A 14743-nucleotide genomic window follows, 5' to 3' on the forward strand; every position below is an offset into this window, starting at 1 on the left:
GCGCAAAGAATCCAAGGTCGTTCTTTTCATGTCTCCGAAAACGGAGATAAAATATGAAGGATGTTAAGGAGACCAAAATTTAGAAAAAGTATTATGATAATTTATGTTTTTTTCTCTCTATTATAGATAACAAAAAATTATCTAGTTTGTTAAATATTTTTATGCGTTTTAAATTTTAATTTTATAGAAGTTAAAATAATATGTTTTTATTTATTTTTTATAAGTAAAAATTTAACGAACAATAATTTTAATTAAACATATATTTTTTTTAAGAAACTACAATTATTATATTTTAAAAAATTAAAATAAAAAAACTACGGTAAAATCAGATACACACTTAATTGCTTAAAGACACTGCCGGGAAAAAATTAATTCCAATAAATTGAGTAATCGATTTTTGGTTAAAATTCTATCTTTTATTAGTATTTTTTTTAATATAATGGCGAGACATGAATTCAGAGTCCAAGCCGTTGCCTTTACATGTTGGAGATCGCGCGATGTGGTTTGGAGATCGCACGATGTGGGAATCGAACGATGTGACTTTGAGATCGCGCGATCACCACACCACATCGCGCGATCTCGAATATGTAAAGACAAGACAATGAAAGAAAAGCCAATATTCCCTTTAGGGATATATTATTCGACCCCTATAAATAAGTAAAAGGAAAGCTCCCACAAGCACAGAAGAAACCCATTTCATTTGTTTTGCTTTTGCTTGTCCTAGAAAATGGCAAAGTTCTCGAAGATCCTCAGAGAGACTGATACTAAGAAGAGGTTGTCAGTTCCGATCAGGTTTCTCAGGTCACTTCCACCTTTCAAACTAGGCAGCCATACCGTCACCTTTGAAGCTACAGACGAGAAAGGCGAAGCTTGGCCCTTTCAATGCTCCATCCGCAAGACAGGACAGTACCCGAAGCCAGTCCTCACAAGAGGTTGGGTTGCATTCGTTAAGAGCAAGAACCTGCAAGTTGGTGACAAGGTCAGGTTTATTAAACGTAAGAACAGAGCTACTGCAGCAATCTCTTACAAAGTTCGAGCTGAAAAGGCAATCAAGATCTCTGGTGCTCCATTTGGCCGTGCACGGATCTAGTCCATTTACCTAATTAATAAGCTAGCAAATAATAGTGGCGCTATGGTCAAGGTGATGGTGAGAATGGTGGGCGCCTCCAAAACAAAAGGAAGAAGACCAAATCCACCCTCGGGCCCTACCGCATGCATATATTTTATGGCATTAATGTTCTTACAAAAATAGTTTTATGATTCTCCTTGCGATAATTTGATACTTGATATCTGGGTGTTGAGGAGATGCTGTTGGTTTTTCATAAAAAAATTGGAGGCGAATCTCGACAATTATAATGATCTTAATTAAACAAAATCCAGAGAATATCCAATATATGGGTAACCGGGTCACCCCTGGAGTCAATTTTTCTATTAAAATAATATTGCTTTTTATTATTATTATTATTATTTTTTTTTTTATTGATCCCATTAGTTCGAACAGGTCACTAAAATTCCAACCACATTGAAATGATTTGTCCGTAACAATAGCTTCGAAAAAAACCCAGCCCTAATCTATGTCTTGGATTTTCCGAATCAATCAACAAAGCTTGGTAGAGTTCAACGGCTATAATCATGACTAAGAAAGCAATTACCACAAGTGAAATAAAGACTGCATGACATTTAGGATATAATTGGATTGACATAAGCAATAAATCTTAGAGGTGTGCGTTCGACTGGTAATAGCCATATCATCATTTTAGGTCGGAATGGTTCGTGGGTCCCAAAGCAGAATTCAGCTGTTCCCCTGCTGATGGTTTTATAGTCTGTTTGGTATCATCTTCACTTCCTCTGGCTGTCTTCTTATGAAGGTTTAGCCAAATTAAAGGTAGAAACATTTTTCAAATAAAGCTTTATGACATTGCAACATTTGACTAGCCACTTGGATATCAGGCCGCACTGCATTTGGAAAAGGAAATGCGGATAATTACTAAACACCAGATATATAATGAATTTATATGCAAATTGCAAACATTTAGTAGTACGAATAGGAATAGAAGCACACTAAGATATCTTTCAAGTAACAGGAAATTAATTAGTAACACTAATTGTTCCATCTCATACTTGTGCTTCCCTAAAAAAACAGGGTACTTTCTAGGTTCACAAGGCCCCTGATAAATGATCAGGATGCATGGTTGCGCTACTCCATGCTCAGAACATGAAACTGTCAAAATTTCCAGCTAATCACTCAAGGCACAGGCTTGAAAGAACAACCGATGAATCCATCTGAGTGACAATAGAGAACTTAGAAATGCTAGCTGTAGACACACCTGGGGCTGCTTATAAATGTATTCCTCTGTAAATCAAACTGCAGTCGAGGAGAAGACCCCATCTCATGATATCCATGGATGGCGCCACCTGCCATCTTGGTCAATGCAGAAATGGATGCCTGAGGGCATCCAAAAAACTGCAAAGCAAATCAAAATAGTCATCATAGATGCCTCATCTCTCTCAACTTAATTCAGATTCTATTCAATATGGTTAACCTCGTGTTGTCTTTACATTTGTCTAATAAGAGGTGAACTGATGAATACCTTATTCTTTTGGAAGGTTTGGTTGCCAATAACAAGGATAAAAGGTTCCAACCGGCACCCCAGTTCCTATCGAGTATCTAGAAGAAACAAAATGAACTTAAACATCCTAATAATTCATGTGGCCTTTACTTATAAAAAACAATATTTATAGATATTGTGAAAGGTGTGGCTTAAATTATGGTAATTTGCATTCGTACAACTTCCTTGGAGTCAAACATTTCCAGATGGAGAATTCCTACGGAGGATTTGCAATAAAAATTCACACAAGCACGAAAGATCATTTCCCGGCACTCATCTGTAAAAGAGAAATTTGGTAACACCGTTAACACTCAATATGCCAGTACAACTTCCTAATTAGGATCAGTACCAGCAGATGATGAGTAATGCATGATGATACTATAGGATTTTTTTTTTCATATTGAGAAAATAAAGTGACTGCCAATGTATTCCAGTCTTCAAGAAACTGGTAGAAATTAATGAAGAGAAACTTGAGCTTGTCCAGAGACGTAATGCAAGTCAACAAAAATTCCACCAGGTTCTGGATTGATTAATCCAAAAGCTTTACAGGGGAAAAAAAAGAAGGACGGGGGGACTAGCATGTTGTACCTTCACAAGGAATGATTTGAACTTCATGAAAATTAATGGATCCATGAGTTCCCGCACCACCATTTTTGCCATCATAAATCCTACACATCTTTTCAACATGGATGAAACAGAATTCAGTACATCAGCAGCTCTGCTAGCAGCACTAGCTGGATACACTTTTACGTCTATCTATCTATTCATACCTCATGTCAAATGCAATCATCATCTGCCGTCTGTCCATGTTATTGTCCAGTGTGCTACTATTTGGACCATCCTCGTAAAAGTCAGCAGCATTCCCTAGTGTCCCTACCTGAAAAGTTGGAATTTCAGAAGTTTCACAAAGTAAGCCATCAATGGAAGAAAGAAACCACAGGTTACACAACTTAATAATTGAAATAGTGCTTTATAGCAGAAGTTATGGAGCAGAAAACAGTGGATAGGTATACCCATATGTGGGAAGTGCACTAATTCAATGGTGCTGATTTATTCATGTCTTGTTTCGTTCCTCAATATTTGTGCTTATAAACCTTTCCTCAACCATAAGTCTAGAACCACCAAAATTTCCCGTTATACAATGCTGTTGAAGAGGTACCAAACTTTCAAAGCAGAATACAAGAAATAAAATTTGACTTCAATAGATCAACTTAAGTTGTTGTGCATCAAGTGTTGTTATATCAGACAGCACAAATCAACAAGAGTTTTCCTCAAACGCCCTTCTCCTTAAATAATTTCTGTCCTTATTCTATATATATCAAATTTCATCCTACATTCAGAGAATCTAAATTACAAAAACAGCATAAAAAGGGGGAAAGCTTGCATTTACTTTAATATGCCTAACCACTGGGCTTATATGCACATTCTCCAGCCTCAACTCTGTATGCGCAAGTCCATGACTCTGCAAGTAGTTCACCTTAAGTGAGCATATTTATGCACAGATAATGCATGAATACAGTTAAGATATACATACCCCAATCAAGAGATCCCTCATCAATATGCGAGTTATTTGCAACTGCCGAGAGACCGCAGGTCCTCCAACGGTGTCACCCTCCTGACAGATTCCTCATCCAATGCAAGATTGGCTTCCAAGGTAGGAAGCCAATCTGATTGTTGAAGCCAATGTCTCAAAGAAAAACTACCATGATACTGCCATAAAATAAAAATGAAGAGATAAACTTTCACATCCCTAAACTCACAAATGGAAAAATTGAAATATGAGAAGAACTGCGCAACATGCAGAGAAATGAAGGCCCGTCCAATAAACAGAAAATCTCCAACAGGGGTCTTTCAGAAAGACTAACCTGCCTAGCATAAACAACTAAATGGCTTCACACAACGAAACATTTAATGCATACGCAATATAAAAATCTTACACAGAAACAGAACATACCCCATGTACCAAAGTAAACGAACCACAGCCACTAGTAGGTGAAGAAATATAACCATAAACTTGCTTCTTCAATACCTAAAAACACTTTAACAACACCAAGGTTACACCAATATTCAAAACCTCAAATACAACATAAAGAAAAATCCAAAACAAAGCCCCGAACCTCTATTGCTCGCATTCCTCTACGTTTTGCTTGAGTACTGACAAGTTTCCTAAGCACGACTTTAATGTTATGCAAAGGGCTGCAATTCCACATTATACTCATTACCTCCAATAATCACACGATATCACAAAATCAAATAAGGAAAGAAAGCTAACCTAGTAGAATCGTTCACTATTGCTTCGAAAACCACCTCATCCGCCTAAAACAAACCCCAATTCAGTTATCCATGCAATAATTATCAGTGCTAAGAACAATCGATCAATCCGTTACAGCTCTAAGAATATTTTTTGATTCATAGAGGAGTTAGTTAGCAGAAGGAAGGAGAGGAAAGTGTGAGAGTGAGAAGAGAGTGAGAGATGCGTGAAGGAATCCGGAGCCCTGGGCTTGGCTCTTGTCAACTTCTGTCTTTCCGAATATCTCCTACATTTCACCTCCTGTTATTTTTTTAGTGTTTTGCGTACGGTGCACGCTCCTTTCTCCGCCACGTTACTTTTCGTTGTTTGCCACGTTTTTGTTTTGGAGCTAAGAAGATAATTATATTATTATAGACTGTTATCCTCAAGGTTGTTAAACCCGGAATGTCTAACGAATTCAGTTGAGAAATTTGTAATTCGTAGTTTTAAATTTAAATGAAAATATAAATTTTTCCTCATATATACAAACGCTGCAAATCTCTCTCCAAACTTAATCTCTCTCTCTCCTAAGAAAACCCTAAATTGAAAATTTTATGGGCAAGGGGAAGCAAACAACCCAAAAGCTTTGTTCTAGCTAGTTATTTGGATTTTCTTACCTCTTTGATCTTAAATCCAGTCAAGTGTGTCATAACCTAATTTTTAACCCCTTTTATTTTAATTTTATTTATTAAAAATGATAAAAAATTAAAAAAAATAATAACGATGAAAACACAAGTAAAAATGAAATAAATGAAGAATGAATTAAAATTTGGGTTCAGGGCAACATGATTGGAAGTTTAAAGATTTAATTAAATTTTTGGAATAGTTTAATTAATCAAGTCAAGGGTTTAATTGAAGAATTGATAAGTTTTAAGACTTAATTAAGTTTGAAATTAAATTTAATTCATTCAATCAAGGGTTTAATTGGAGAATTGATAAGTTTTGAGACTTAATTGAGCTTGGAATTAATTTAATTAATCAAATCAAGGGCTTAATTGGAGAATTGATAAGTTTTAGACTTGACTTGGATTTAATTAAATTAAAACAGGGACTTAATTGAAGAAATAACAAAGTTTGGGGTTAATTGGGGCACTATTGCAACAGATTTAAGTCCAAGGACTAACTTGTAAAAGGCATCAAAATGTAGGGGAAATTACAGTTTAAACCAGGGTCTTAATTATAAAATTTTTGAAACTTCATAGGTCAAAACACAAATGGCCACCTCATATCCCAAACGGCGTCGGTTTGAAAGGACTTTGTTCATCTTCTTCTTTAAGCCAACGACTGTTTTCTACTGTAAAGGCTGAGAGATGTTGCCACAGTAATCGTCTGTTGGTTTCAGTTATAGGCGCCTTAATGGTGGTTGACCCTCAGCATACCGCCGTTACCAACCTGTCGGGTTCTATATAAGCAAATGAGCATCGAAAAAACAGAGGTTGGTTAGAAAGAGAGGGACGAAAGAAACCGGAAAAGAGAAACACAAAGATACTAACTAAATTTTTAAGTGTTTTTTAGAACCCCATACCAAAAACGAGCTTCCCCTCACAAGTACTGGTCTAAAGAACGAAGGCAGAAATAGATCGAGAGAGTAGAGAGAGTTTGAAAAAACAGAGCACTGGACAATTTTTCAAATGAGAGCAGAAGAAACAGAGGGCAAGAAGGAAGAGTTAGAAGGAGGAATTCCAGTTTCCTATCAATGGACACCATCACCGATCTTCGCCCAAGACACTAACACTCCGGCGAAGCAACTTGCTGCAAGGCAAGCTTTCTCTGTTTCTTCACTTTTGTTTCGAAAGATTTCTGTGCATTTAGCACTGTGCGAAGGTAATTAATTACCTTCGCACAACGCCATGCACTCATGAAGCTAGTTCATGCGTGTTGTGGCCCAGCCGGGTCACTAGCTTGGGCTGGCTAGGTCTAGCCCAGCTCATGTGGGCTTAGCTGGGCCCAACCCCAAAAACATTAATAATAAAAAATAATAAATACTAAAAAATAGAAAAAAATAGAAAAAGTATGTGTATGTATGAATAAAAATAATGTAAATTTATTGGTTTATTCACCGACACTAGAGTCGATAATAAAATACTGGTTTAAATTTATATTATTTTTATTCGTTATATTTTATTTTATTTAGCAAGAAAAATTAAAAATATGTGCATGCATGAAAAAAAAAAAAAATTTATTTTATTGGTTAATTCACTGACGCTAGAGTCGGGAATAAAAATACTGATTTAATTGTTTTTTATTGTTGTTGTTTTTTTATTTAAACCACATAAAAAATAAAGAATATGTGAATGCGTAATAAAATGAATTTATTTTATTTGTTTATTCACTAGCGTTAGAGTTAGGAATAAAAAATATTGATCTAAATTTATTTTATAGTTATGTAATATTTACCAACGCTAGAGTTATAATTATTCATAGTCGAATATTCACTAGTGTCATAGTTAGGAATATCGCAAGTAAACCATGAGAGCATAAACCAATAAATATTTAGCGATTTAAGACAAAACCAGCAATGCAGTCTGCTTTAGGCAGCACGTTTAAGGAGTGATAATATCTTCCCTTTTATGTAACCAGTCCCTTACCATAGAATCTCTGTTGACTAGTTAGGGTTCCTCGTGACCATAATACTAGGTGGTGACTCCTTAAACAAGATATTTTTTTCTAAAAGAAACAAGATGTCAGATATCTGTTCATTTTCCATAAATCAAGATTATTAATATAAAAAATAATTTTTTAAAAAATAAAAAAATATTATTAATATATATTTTAATATAAAAAATTATTTAAAAAACAATTATAATTAAATTGTTAAAAAATTAGTAATGTGTTCAATGTTGTTAAACTCACGAGTTGACTCGTAAAATCATAAGATTTTACGAGTCAACTTATATATAACGTGTAAACTCGAGTTAAAAACTTGAAATTCAGCAAACTTAGTTAAATTCGGTTTAAATCGATCAAACTCAGTCAACTCGGACCGAGTTTTCAAATTTTACAAAATTTATAAAATTTATTGACTCACAGTCTCTGCTTTGCTTTTTGCCCAAACCTCACATTCTCAAGTTTCAACCTTAGCACCGCTAGCATCAGCAACACTAATTTGGGTCTGGGATTTTGTTGGAGACGTAGACAGGGCGGGAGGAAGAGGAAGAGGGGAGCACCAGCAACGCTAATTGGGGTTTGGGATTTTGTTGGGGATGTAGACAAGGTAGGTGAGAGAGGGGGAGGAGAGAAAGAGGGGGATTTGAGAGAGAGAATTTTAGGGTGATGAAAATGAAAGCCATGGAAGGAGGAGTAAAGTGAAGAAATGCAAGAGAGGAGGAGAAGGACGGTGTGGTTTTTGAAAGGAGGTTGGTGCAGTCACAGTGGTAAGAAGAATTTTATGTGTTCCACAGTTTAGGTGAATATTTTACTTGTGTGGTCCATAATTGAAGTAAATAATTTACTCATTGTTTAATTAAATTGCTTTGGTTTTAATTTACTTTTATATAATTTAATATTTTAAAAATAAATTGACATGCTTTTGTAACTTATGAAGTTAAAGCAGCAAAATTGGGTTACAATTTATTATTTATTATTCTTATAATTTCAATACCTAGAAAGGATTTTATTGATGTTCTTGAAATATCACATGCAAATATCTTGTACATTGAAAAAAAAATGAACAAAAAAAATTGTTCTTAAAATAATGACTAATCTTGTGGATATTTTTTTTTTTTAATTTCAATCAATACATTTAGGATTCGACTAATGAATGACCCTTAAAATAATTATTAAAAATAATTTAATATTTTTTGTCACACCCCCCACAAAAATTTATAAATTAAAGAAGGCACGACATCGGTTGGCGATTTTCGTAGTGTTCTGATGATTTGGTTCTTTTGGAGTCGCCACCTAGTATTTGGTCACTAGGAACCCTAACTGGTCTTTCAGAGATTCTAAGGCAAGGGACTGGTTGCGTAAAGGGAAGGTACTAGCACCCCTAATACGCCCTACCTGAGGTAAGCTGCTTGGTGTTTGGTTTGCTCTATAGTCTATGGTGTTGGTGTTTTCTAATCCTGTCAACTCATAAATCGCAAGGAAAAGAGAATAAAAAAAACGAAGAAAATTTCACAATTCTTAAAAAAACAATTACTTTTCACGACTCGTAAACCGTGGTGAGAAAAAAAAAATAATTTTTGAAATGTTCTCGATCGCAACCAAAGCTTCTTTCAAACATGTGCGTTGATTTATTACTCCCGATAATATTTTGGATGTTCGTCCTTTTAAGGATTTCTTCATCCAAACATTAGCGGTGAACAATAACCACAACTTCTCCTCCCAAAATAAGATTTTTATAGTTTTTTGGAATATTGGCCAATACCCTTTGGAGTTTTACAAACAGGTTGTAAAATCCACAAATGCAAGAAAATGATTTGTGTTTAAGAAATCCATGCGAAAACACATTTTCAAAAAAACTTCCAATATTTTTTTTTATATATAAAAAGAACATTCAAAACATGTTAGTGTATTGGCCGTATGCAACACGCAAGAAAATATTTTTTTTTTTTTTGACGAAATCGGGTATTTTTAATACTGAATTTGTATCTCCACAGCATAAAAATACAAACTAATATTAAGTCATTTTTAAAAAGATGTACAAAAAATCAATAATATTTTTAAGGAATTTTTAGAATTTTTTTTGAAAGCAAAAAAAAAAAAAATTTATCTTTGAAAATTTCAGGTGTCTCGACTAAAATCAGATATTTTCAAATACTGATTTTATACCTCCATAATATAAAAAAAAAATACAAAACCCCCTTAAAATATATATATATATGAAAGGAAAGTAACAACATTTTTTTTTAGATTTTTCAGATTTTTTTATAAATATTTTATATATATATATATAACATATACACATATATATTATAATTTATAATAATATATAATATATTATAGGGCTGGGCCGGCCCAAATGAATGGGCCAGGCTCAGCCTAAAAAAAGAGACGGGCCGATCTCGGCCCGAATGACATTGGGCCGATCTCGGCCCGAATGACATTGGGCCGATCTCGGCCCGAGAAACAAACGTGGGCCGATCTCGGCCCGAAAAACTCCTACGGTCTGGGCCAAGACCGGCCCAGACTTGCAAGGCTGGGCCAGCATCGGGCTGGCCCAGCAGACCCAGGCCCAGCGGGGGAAGAATTAATTTTCTTCCCCCGCCTCCTGCATGCAGAATGCATGCAGGAGGCAAACCTGCAGAAGACACAAAAATGGGGGGAAGAAAATGTACCTGGCGTGGAGGAGGTGGTCGCTGGCGGTGGTGTGGCTCGTGCACGGTGGCTCCGGGCGGCGGCGCTGCGGCTGTTTCCAAGTGTTCGGTTCGCTCTCTCTCTCTCTCCTCTCTTTCTCCTCTCTCTCCCGATCCTCTCTCCCTTTTTTTCTCTTCGGTTTTCTTCTATATTTATAGGGGCAGAACGGGTGGGAGACCATGGTTAGTGCGCCTTCAATCACGCAACGGCTGGTCGGCTCTTTCGGCGGTGGTGGGGGCGAGGAGAGAGACGCGGGAGAATTTTCGAAATTTTTGCCTTCGGTTCTGCTAAAACGGGGGAAAGGAAGAAGATGAACAGTGTCGTTCAAAACGACACCGTTCTGGTCTTTTTTTTTTTTAATGAAACGGCGTCGTTTTGGGTAAAACGCGCCGTTTCATTTAAATGGCTAAACTTCAAATCAGTCCCTCAAATTCGGTCCCCGCCCCTCTTGTTGGCCGCCTTTTTCATTTTGGTCCTTGGCCTCTGATTTATGCAATTGAGCCCCTAATTGATCAATAAACTTCCAATTTCTTCAATTAAGCCCCTGAAACAATTCCAAACAGACCCCTCTATCTTTGCGCCTTCTCCAAATTGGTCCCTGGTTTCGGATTTTCTTAATTAAGTCCCTAATTGGCCCTTAAACTTCAATATTTATGCAATTAAGCCCCTGATTTGACTTAATAAATTCCTAAAAATCATAATTTGGCCCCAGAACTTTAATTTCTTCTAATTAAAGCCCAAATTGACTTAAAAATCAATTTTTTCTTGCAATCAAATCCTTTATAAATTCAAATAAAATCCAATTAAGTCCATAAACATCCAAATTTGGGCTTCTCCTCAAAATTCAAAATTTCCTTCTCAATAGGGCTCTCATCCTTCAAGAAAATACTGTCAAAAATCCAATCTTTGTATCTTTATACTCCTTGACCAGTTTTCTAACCATTTTCTGAGTGCTTCTGCCTTCCGTTATTTTTCTAGCCTCTTTTGGCTATTTATTTTATTTTTCATGGGGACCCAAAAATGGGTTACAACAGATGCCCCCTCTTTATAATACTTACGGAGCATGGATTTTGCGCAGTAAGTGTTATAAAGATAAACCCGAAACGGAACTCCCGAAACTGATCCGGTCAAAGCTTGATTGATCTGAAACTTTGTCCTTTATAACAATCCTCCTTAGCCCAAAAACTATGATCAAAACTTAGTCATCTCGAGATCCTTATCCAGCGATCCTCTGAATTCTTACATGGAAATCCATCCGAGATCCCATCTGGTGATCTCCTTTAACCTGGAATCCCAACCGGCGATTCCTTTACAAAAAAATATGTGTATGGTCTCATTATGATGGGTGACCTGCCCGAGTGGAAAGGGAAAGAGTGGTCTCATTCTTTGGGTGACCTACCCAGGGGGAAGAATGGCCTCATTCTTATGGGTGACCTACCCATATAAAAAAAATGGAGAAGGGTCTCATTGTATGGGTGACCTACCCAAGAAAAACGATGGTCTCATTGTATGGGTGACCTACCCAAGAAAAATGATGGTCTCATTGTATGGGTGACCTTCCCAAGAAAAAATGATGGTCTCATTGTATGGGTGACCTACCCAGAAAAATGATGGTCTCATTATATGGGTGACCTTCCCAAGAAAAATGATGGTCTCATTGTATGGGTGACCTACCCAGAAAAATGATGGTCTCATTGTATGGGTGACGAACCCAAGAAAAGTGATGGTCTCATTGTATGGGTGACGAACCCAAGAAAAGTGATGGTCTCATTGTATGGGTGACCTACCCGAGAAAAATGATGGTCTCATTGTATGGGTGACGAACCCAAGAAAAATGATGGTCTCATTGTATGGGTGACGAACCCAAGAAAAGTGATGGTCTCATTGTATGGGTGACCTACCCGAGAAAAATGATGGTCTCATTGTATGGGTGACGAACCCAAGAAAAATGATGGTCTCATTGTATGGGTGACCTACCCAGGGGGAAGAATTCTTAGTAAACTCCATGCTTTTTCTAAGAAATGGTTTCAATATGAGGTCCCTTATGGCGACCTTCCTTGATGAATGTCGAAGTACGAGATCCCTTCTGGCGATCTCAAATAACTTGGAATCCCATCTGGCGATTCCTTAAATATGAGGTCCCTTCTGGCGACCTCCATCGAAATACGAGATCCCTTCTGGCGATCTCCTTTAGCCAAACAACTTGGAATCCTATCTGGCGATTCCTTTTATACCAAAGCTGAAATTTGAGGTCCCTTCTGGCGACCTCCATTGATGAATATCGAAAACGAGACCCCTTCTGGCGATCTCAAACAACTTGGAATCCCATCTGACGATTCCTTTTATTCAAAGCTGAAATATGAGGTCCCTTCTGGCGACCTTCATCGAAATATGAGATCCCTTCTGGCGATCTCCTTTAGCCAAACAACTTGGAATCCCATCTGGCGATTCCTTTTATACCAAAGCTGAAAGTTGAGGTCCCTTCTGGCGACCTCCATTGATGAATATCGAAAACGAGACCCCTTCTGGCGATCTCAAACAACTTGGAATCCCATCTGACGATTCCTTTTATTCAAAGCTGAAATATGAGGTCCCTTCTGGCGACCTCCATCGAAATACGAGATCCCTTCTGTCGATCTCAACAACTTGGAATCCCATTTGGTGATTCCTTTTTACCGAATGCTATCGATGTCGTTCTTCCTGCTGGCAGGGTTTGAAAACCATTATCTTCTCTTCTTGTTGTTCTAGAATCATCTCAATGATTCTTTCTTCCTCTATAATCTTGTTGGAATGCGCTAAGATCTCCTCCTGTAACGATCCAAAAAATATATATGCAATGATTTATGATTAGATGCAATGCATGCATTTATACCTGGTTTTGAAACATAGGTCCCAGCCTCTTCTTCTAGTTCATGAGACTCCCTCTTAACATGAACTTGCTTTTGAAGTCGTATGCTGGATTTATCTCTCGTGTTGCCTATCATATTCTTGGAGAAGAAGTCTTTGACTTTCTTCAAGTAGTCCTTTTCTCAAAATGTATGACTTGTATTTGCCTCTCTGTCATGCTTTTGTCAAATGCTTTAGCTTGGTTTTCGTAAAACTTTTCATAAAACATCTCGTCTTGCCCCCAGTGTAGGGGTGCGATCCTAGTCTAGGTTTTTATATAGAGAAGAAATTCATTTCGACTCAAAACAAAACCACCAACAAAAAACTCATTAGAGAGTGAAAGGACAACAAATTGTGTTTTTTTCAAAAATGCACATTGTTTAGGATTGATAAACTCTATTTTTGTCTTGAAAAAAAAAAATTTACAGGTGATGTATCAATTCATTATGTTATCCAGAAGTGAGGCTGTATTTCAAGGGTAGCATTTTATGATACTTTATTTGTAACCACTAAACCTTGTTTAAAAAGTGCATAATCTCATCATTTATTTAAAGAAAAGGTAGGCTTAAAGACAAACACAAAATCTGGCTGACAATATGAGCTCTGAATGCTCACTAGAGAAAATAAAAGCAAAAGACAAAAGCAAATGACAAAAACATGCTAAGGCAAATAAAGTTGTTTTACATTTTGAAAAACTACGAGAAGCTCCTGGGTCCACCCGTTCTGAAACTTCTTCTAGTGTGTGGAAAGTCAACCGAGGCAATGCTTCATCTTCCTTCCCCATTTGCGTTTCCTTGTCTTCTCCTTTGATCTCGCCTTCTTCATTATTGACGATTCTTGACCAAGGTTTTCCAACCCTTTATCCCCTATCACTTTTGTCATGTGGCGATGGATTTGAACTGATATTGGGTGTATCTTCAAATGACACCCATCCTATCTTGATGAGCTTCAACAACTTGTTCTTGAAACCATAGCACGTTTCAAGGCAATGCCCGGGAATACCAGCATGGTACTCGCAAGTCAACTCGGGCTTATACCAGATGGGGAATGGTGGCTGTAGTGGTAATGTAGGGATAGGAGCTATTTGTCCAATGCTCAGTAGTTTGGCATATATGTCCTTCAAAGGCATGGGTAATGGCGGTAGTTGTTCTGAAACGTATCTTGGGTTTGGTCTTTGGTGGTTGTTTTGGGTGTTTTGACTGGCCATTTGCTCGATTAGGGAAAAAAAGGTTTGTTAAAGTTTATGTGGGCCACATGGGAGGTAGGTATTTGTGGGTTATATGAATCCGTTATCTTGTCATTGGACCCACCTTCGAAGTTGTTAACGGGACCCTTCAATTTTCTTCCGAAAAAACCTTTTGTCTCCAATGGCTCAATTATGCGTCCAGCTTTTAATCCCTTGCTCTATTCTTTCCGTTATGCGTACAACATCATAGAAATGTTGAGAAGAGCTACCCATTAAATGCTCATAGTAGGGTGCCTTGAATGTATTGGCGAACAAAGCCACCATCTCCGTTTCTATCAAAGGGGTTGCACATGCATGGCCTCGTCCCTCCATCTTTGCGCATAAGCCCTTACTGATTCTTGGCTTCTCTTTTCCATTGACATAAGGCTCGTTCGATCTGGAGCAATTTCCAAATTGAACTTGTATTGCTTAAGG

At 37.1% G+C, this 14743-nt stretch overlaps 1 pseudogene; it reads right to left on the bottom strand.

Moving 5' to 3' along the window:
- Nucleotides 1–1984: 1984 nt before the first annotated feature.
- The window catches only part of LOC118057192 (probable plastid-lipid-associated protein 14, chloroplastic), a 30167-nt pseudogene continuing 17408 nt past the window's right edge, over nt 1985–14743 (bottom strand).

This window comes from Populus alba, chromosome 15 (assembly GCF_005239225.2).
Source record: "Populus alba chromosome 15, ASM523922v2, whole genome shotgun sequence".
Classification (NCBI taxonomy): Eukaryota; Viridiplantae; Streptophyta; class Magnoliopsida; order Malpighiales; family Salicaceae; genus Populus; species Populus alba.